The following is a 7,000-nucleotide window of genomic DNA, read 5'->3' as shown; positions in this document are numbered from 1 at the left end:
CTTCAATGTCTGATGAACTTGAAGCTGAGGCAATTGCTGAATCAAAAAGGAGTTTATAAGCCAAGACTTTTTCCTTTAAAAGCGGCCAGTTAGCACGTTTGGTGTTATATATTGGTGGTGCATGACTAACATTTGAAGCAGATGATGAAGACCCAAAAGAGGTGATAATAATTTGGTGATCGCTAAGAGAATGTTCGCTAAATACGGACCAGCCGGTTATGTCATTAATGATGTTATGACTTGTTAATGTGATGTCAATGAAGGATGAGCCACGTTCAGTTAGGAATGTTGGTATTAATCCGTCATTTAACAGCGAAAGATGGTGAGATGAAATAAACTCGCATATGCTTATCCCGTTCCTGTCTTCGGTTGAAGAGCCCCAGGCTGGTGAATATGCGTTACAATCCATACCAATGATAAGTTTGTGGTCATGTAAAGTGATTATGACTTCACGTAATTTATCGATAAAAGCAGTGTTCGGCCTGTTGGATCTAGGCTTGACTGGATGGTACTGCGAGACGAAAGTGACCGGACCGGATGGGTACGTGATGGTGGCTACCGTGGTATATGGATCGGATAATTGGTGATGAAAAAAGACGGAAAGCGAGGGATTGGTGACCCCTATGATCGCTTTCGGACTTGTATTTCCGTGAAGTGTCGGATAGAAAAGACGAAAAGAGCCTATTGGTCGTGGCGTATTCTTACGGCAAGGTGGTTCCTGCAACAACAACACATCCCAGTTCCGATCAACTGCCAGTGCTGACAATTGGGCGATACAAGATAAGCTGTTATTGCAGTTGAGTTGGGCGATATGATGATTGTGGATTGGACTAGAATCCATAATTGGTGGAGTTAAAAATGGCCTCTTTATAGCGTCTAAGTTCTGGACATTGGTTGGAATAAGCTGCGTGTTTAGCATCTACCTGACGAGCTCCAGGTAAACTGTTGTGGCGGGTACAATTCGTGCACTTGGCCGTGTTTGCGTCGTTTTTGGTTGGACAAGTCTTGAAGTCGTGACCTTCAGTGGCACAGTGAGAACACGTACTATTCTTGTGTGGACATTTCTCAGTTCTATGACCAAGTCCTTGGCAGCGGAAGCAGCGGGTGATCAAAATGTAGTCCTTTATGGGTAGGACTTGCCATTTCGTATAAAGTGGAGCAGACAGCATAATTGCACGCAAAGTTGGTGGAACTTCAACAACTACTGATTTATTGCCGAATCGATCTGGCCTTGGGTGAAAAACGACTTTACATTGTTGGGTAAAGTCTTCGATGTTTATGACGGTGTTAATGTGGCTGTTTTGTTGGTGGATTTCTTGCAGGAGATCCTTATCGGTCGGAATCATTGGTGAGATGTCCGAAATCAGCAGTCTTGGCGATCGTTTTTTGGGGTCACGAATGGTATATTTGGTGGTAATGTTGGAAGATAGAAGACGCTCTTTGAGTGCCTCTTTATCTGTGTTGGATCCTGTGACTACAAGAAGATTGCCATTTTTGGTCTTCCTGACTCGGTTGACTCTGGTGAAGCCAACATCCAGACTTTCATCAACTAAGTCAACAACATTTGCGGTCGTGTTTTCTAATGGAGCGAGTATCAGAGGTGCTTCTTGCTGTTTAGGTGGTGCAGATTTGGACTTTGGCTTGGCAGCAATTTGTGCAAAAGTTGGTGTCTAAGGACTAGCAGTGGGGATCTTAGCAACTTCGGTTGCATTTCTTGTGATGACTCTGAATAACTGAGCAAATCGTATGGCCTCTGAGCCGACGATGTATCCCTCAAGCAACTGCCTTATCAACTGACGATGGTAGGTTATGCGCCTACCATGGTTGTAACGGGTAACGGGGAATTAGGGTTCGATTCCGGAGAGGGAGCCTGAGAAACGGCTACCACATCTAAGGAAGGCAGCAGGCGCGCAAATTACACAATCCCAGTACGGGGATGTAGTGACGAAAAATAACAATACGGGACTCTATTGAGGCCCCGTAATTGGAATGAGTACAATTTAAATCCTTTAACGAGGATCTATTGGAGGGCAAGTCTGGTGCCAGCAGCCGCGGTAATTCCAGCTCCAATAGCGTATATTAAAGTTGCTGCGGTTAAAAAGCTCGTAGTTGGATTTCAGTCGAACCTATGGGGTCCACTGATTAAAGGGTTAGATGGTGATGTTAGGTTTCTTGCTTGTGTCTACGGATGCTAGCTTGAACCTTCATTCCTCTTTCCTGGTGGTTACATTCATAGTGTTTAGACAGAAAATTGCTCGATATTTGCTATCAATGCTCTTTACCGAGTGTTGATTCAAGCGATCGAGACTTTTACCTTGAAAAAATCAGAGTGCTCAAAGCAGGCGTCCAAAACCTCGAAAGAGGTGCCTAAAAACGGTATGGTCAACCATCTATATGATGCGTACCACTACCTTAACTTGAATGATCTTGCATGGAATAATGGAATAGGACCTTGGTTCTATTTTGTTGGTCTTAAGAATCCAAGGTAATGATTAAGAGGGACAGACGGGGGCATTTGTATTGCGGCGCTAGAGGTGAAATTCTTGGACCGTCGCAAGACAAACTACAGCGAAAGCATTTGCCAAGAATGTTTTCATTAATCAAGAACGAAAGTTAGAGGTTCGAAGGCGATCAGATACCGCCCTAGTTCTAACCATAAACGATGCCAACCAGCGATCATTCTGAGTAACTAATTTCATGACTCGAATGGAAGCTTCCGGGAAACCAAAGTTTTTGGGTTCCGGGGGAAGTATGGTTGCAAAGCTGAAACTTAAAGGAATTGACGGAAGGGCACCACCAGGAGTGGAGCTTGCGGCTTAATTTGACTCAACACGGGAAAACTCACCCGGCCCGGACACTGAGAGGATTGACAGATTGAGAGCTCTTTCTTGATTCAGTGGGTGGTGGTGCATGGCCGTTCTTAGTTGGTGGAGTGATTTGTCTGGTTAATTCCGATAACGAACGAGACTCTAGCCTACTAAATAGACTTGCAGTTTACACTGCAGTACTCCCCCTTAGTCAACCTGTGGGTGGTAGTATCTCTTGATGGTTTCGGCTGTTGAGGGCTCTGCTGCTATTAGCCTACAGAATTGGCTAGGGTAAGGATGCTGTAGCACTGTAAGGACTTCTTAGAGGGACAAGCGGCGCTCGCAGCCGCACGAAACAGAGCAATAACAGGTCTGTGATGCCCTTAGATGTCCGGGGCCGCACGCGTGCTACACTGAAGTGGTCATCGTGCATACTGTTTCCTGCTCCGAAAGGAGTGGGTAACCGCTTGAACCCATTTCGTGATGGGGATTGGGCATTGTAATTATTGCCCATGAACGAGGAATTCCCAGTAAGCGTGAGTCATTAGCTTGCGTTGATTACGTCCCTGCCCTTTGTACACACCGCCCGTCGCTACTACCGATTGAATGATTTAGTGAGAACTTCGGACTGGTCAATCCAGACCATTGGGAAACTAGTGGTCGGATTGTGCTGGAAAGATGTTCAAACTTGATCATTTAGAGGAAGTAAAAGTCGTAACAAGGTTTCCGTAGGTGAACCTGCGGAAGGATCATTAACGTATTACCCTCTTATTATAAGAGAAATACAACCTTCAAACAATCAAACACTCTGCATAGTGATATTGTAGATGCTAATATGGTGAATGCAATTGAATTGTATTTGCATTAGAGTCGCAATTGTGAATGTTTAATGCAAACATTTAGCCATTGCAACATGATTCTAACTTGCATTACATTCGTTCATTCATACATCCATCTTTCATTATCCAATGCAACAAAGAGTGAGGGTTATCTAACGATAGCCATAATTTCTTTTTGCAAAACAATTGTAGTTTATAATGAAAAGCCTGTCTTGCTACATACTTGGTACCTGTTCAAGTCTTCAGCTTATGCTGACGGCAAGGTTTAAAGAAGGAAGTTTTACACTTCTTCGCCTAACTAAGTAAAGACAACTATGGTTTTTATAAACTGCATACAATTGTTTTCAAACCCTCTCAATGCAGATTTAGGATACTTATTAAAAGTCCCACGGTGGCAAAGATACATCTTCAAGCGGTGGATCACTCGAATTACCAATCGATGAAGAACGTAGCTAGCTACGATAATCGGTGCGAATTGCAGGACACGCCGAGCACTTGAGCTTCCAACGCACATTGCGGCTTTCGGGTCTTTTCCGAGGTCACATCTGTCTGAGAGTTGAGATGTAAAATAATCAACAAAACACTTGCATACTACCATATATGCATTGTTTTGAGAGGATTGTATATTTATATGCATGAATCTTGATGTTTTATTCCTTTTCTTAATTGCAATTCGTTGCAATTTAGTAAGGAGAATCTCAAATCTACTTGTTTCACATGATAAATTTTGTGTACAATGCATATTTCATCTCTGCAAGCAGTATATATGAATAGATACTAGCATGAGATTCTAAGGTTAGTCGCCTATCTGACGACGCTAAAGTCGTATTGCAGATAACTATGGTGATCAACTAACCTGTTAACTGATGAATCTTCTTGCACTTGTATAAATCGTACAAATAGTAGCTATTTCATGCTGTTAAAGCAGACCTAAGAAGTAATGCAAAGGCAAAATTTGTGCAAACATTAAAGTAGATTTACGTTGCTTGCTTGCAAACAACACAAATAAACATTAATCAACTTAATCAATATTTTTGATCTCAGATCAGGTGAGGTTACCCGCCGAATTTAAGCATATAATTCAGCGGAGGAAAAGAAATCAAATGAGATTCCCTGAGTAACGGCGAGTGAAAAGGGATGAGTCCGGCGCAAAGGTTTTCCATTGAAAGGTGGAAAGCGGTGCTGCGTAATGGCTAGAGTCACGATTATTTCAACTAAATCTGCAAGTCCCTCTGACAAGGGCCCTCTTCCCAGAGACGGTTCTAGGCCGGTGGCAGATCTTGGTTAATGGAATATCGATTACTGGCTTTAGTCGCGGATAGAGTCAGATTGCTTGAGAGTGCAATCCAAATTAGGAGGTAAACTCCTCCTAAGACTAAATACGATGGTAATATCGATAGCAAACAAGTACCGTGAGGGAAAGTTGCAAAGTACTTTGAAGAGAGAGTTCAAAAGGACGTGAAACCGCTTGTAGAGAAACGGATAGAACCACGAAGTGTAGCTGAGAGGAGAACTCAGCTTCTCTTGTGTATTGTTGCCTTTTTCTATTCAGTGCTAAGAATGCTTTACAGCGTTCCAAGATCAGTAGGTTAAGGGGTAACTTTTAGCCTGCCCTTGGATCTTGGTATTGATAGGAGGAGTGCAATATGTGCATGAGGAGTGCATTTTCTCAACTCTCGTGCTCAAACCACGACCAATGTGAAGGAGAGTGCAAAACTCTTGTTCAAGTGATAACAGCAAGGTGTACTAAACACACACCTAATCAGCATTTAGTTTTCACAGCTACTAATATTCCTTGCGTTATTAGACTTAGCCTGTGAGCTAGTGTTGGCAACTGTTACCACAGTCACATTGGAGATGAATCTCTGCTTATGCAGGGTCAACAATGCTTGTCATCTGCTCTGACGAATCCGACTAGTCTTTCGTTGATGATGTCTGTTTCTTCACCTGGTGTTGAAACAACTCATGGATTGGCTGGCTTTTGGTGGTTTGTTGGTAAAAGTGGCAAGCTTACGTTAACCTAGTGATTCTGTGGTCAGTAGATCGGTACTCTATCCGACCCGTCTTGAAACACGGACCAAGGAGTCTAACATGTATGCAAGCTGATCAGTCTTGTTTAGGCTTGAAAGGCGAATTGAAAGAAATTGATATGATGTATGCTTGTAAGAGTATACCGCAATATCAGCCCGTGATATATCCACTTTACCGAGATTTTCGCGGAGCACTAGTATATATGTTAGTACCCGAAAGATGGTGAACTAAGCCCGGACAAGATGAAGCCAGAGGAAACTCTGGTGGAGGTCTGTAGCGATTCTGACGTGCAAATCGATCGTCAGATCCGGGTTTAGGGGCGAAAGACTAATCGAACCGTCTAGTAGCTGGTTTCTTCCGAAGTTTCCCTCAGGATAGCTGGCACCAATGGAAGTACCAGTAGCATCCGGTAGAGCGAATGATTAGAGGTCTTGGGGCCGAAATGGCCTCAACCTATTCTCAAACTCCTAATGGGTGCGAAGTTCAACTTGTTAAACTTTTAAAGCTGAACATACTTTGTATGATGGTGCCCAGTGGGCCATTTTTGGTAAGCAGAACTGGCGCTGTGGGATGAACCAAACGTTAGGTTAAGGTGCCCGATGCTGACGCTAATGAGATCCCATGAAAGGTGTTGGTTGCTAAAGACAGCAGGACGGTGGCCATGGAAGTTGGAATCCGCTAAGGAGTGTGTAACAACTCACCTGCCGAAGCAACTAGCCCTGAAAATGGATGGCGCTCAAGCGTTGAACCTATACCTAACCGTTAAGGCAATCATATATATTATTTATCATGATATAAGCTTTAACGAGTAGGAAGAATGTAGTGATAGCGTCGAAGGTGTCTGACGTAAGTCAGCCTGGAGCTTTCACTATTACAGATCTTGGTGGTAGTAGCAAATACTCAAGTGAGACCCTTGAGGACCAATGTGGAGAAGGGTTCCATGTGAACAGTAGTTGAACATGGGTCAGTCGGTCCTAAGCGATGGGGAGAAATCCCTAACCAAAGTCCCAGATACAATTATCAAGTTGACTGTGGTGTTTCGCGAAAGGGAATCGGGTTAATATTCCCGAACCTGGCGTGGGAGATTGCTTCTTCGGAAGTAAATGCGGTAACGCAAACTAACATGGAGATGTTTCCAAAAGTCCTGGGAAGAGTTGTCTTTTCTTTGTAAGGTACCAAGTCCCTGGAATCGGTTTAACCGGAGATAGGGATTCCGGTACCGTAAAGCACCGCGGCTCTTGCGGTGTCCAGTGCACTTTTGGAAACCCTTGAAAATCTATGTTAGAGATTATAACTTTCCCGCCAGACCGTACCCATATCCGC

General features: G+C 43.6%; 1 non-coding gene and 2 pseudogenes across 1 annotated transcript; all 3 read left to right on the top strand.

Annotated features, from left to right (window-relative positions):
• Positions 1 to 1,505: 1,505 nt before the first annotated feature.
• On the top strand, positions 1,506 to 3,562 carry LOC149094548 (small subunit ribosomal RNA; annotated as a pseudogene).
• Positions 3,563 to 4,050: 488 nt separating this feature from the next.
• Positions 4,051 to 4,205, top strand: LOC149094547 (5.8S ribosomal RNA). Its single transcript, XR_016198217.1, has one exon. It is a non-coding gene; the product is annotated as a 5.8S ribosomal RNA (ribosomal RNA).
• A 499-nt stretch (positions 4,206 to 4,704) lies between these two features.
• On the top strand, positions 4,705 to 7,000 carry LOC149094546 (large subunit ribosomal RNA; annotated as a pseudogene).

This window comes from Tetranychus urticae, chromosome 1 (genome assembly GCF_039701765.1).
Source record: "Tetranychus urticae isolate SD_2017Ah chromosome 1, NJAU_TeUrti_SD_1.0, whole genome shotgun sequence".
NCBI lineage: Eukaryota > Metazoa > Arthropoda > Arachnida > Trombidiformes > Tetranychidae > Tetranychus > Tetranychus urticae.
This window is presented reverse-complemented; position numbering and strand designations above follow the sequence as displayed.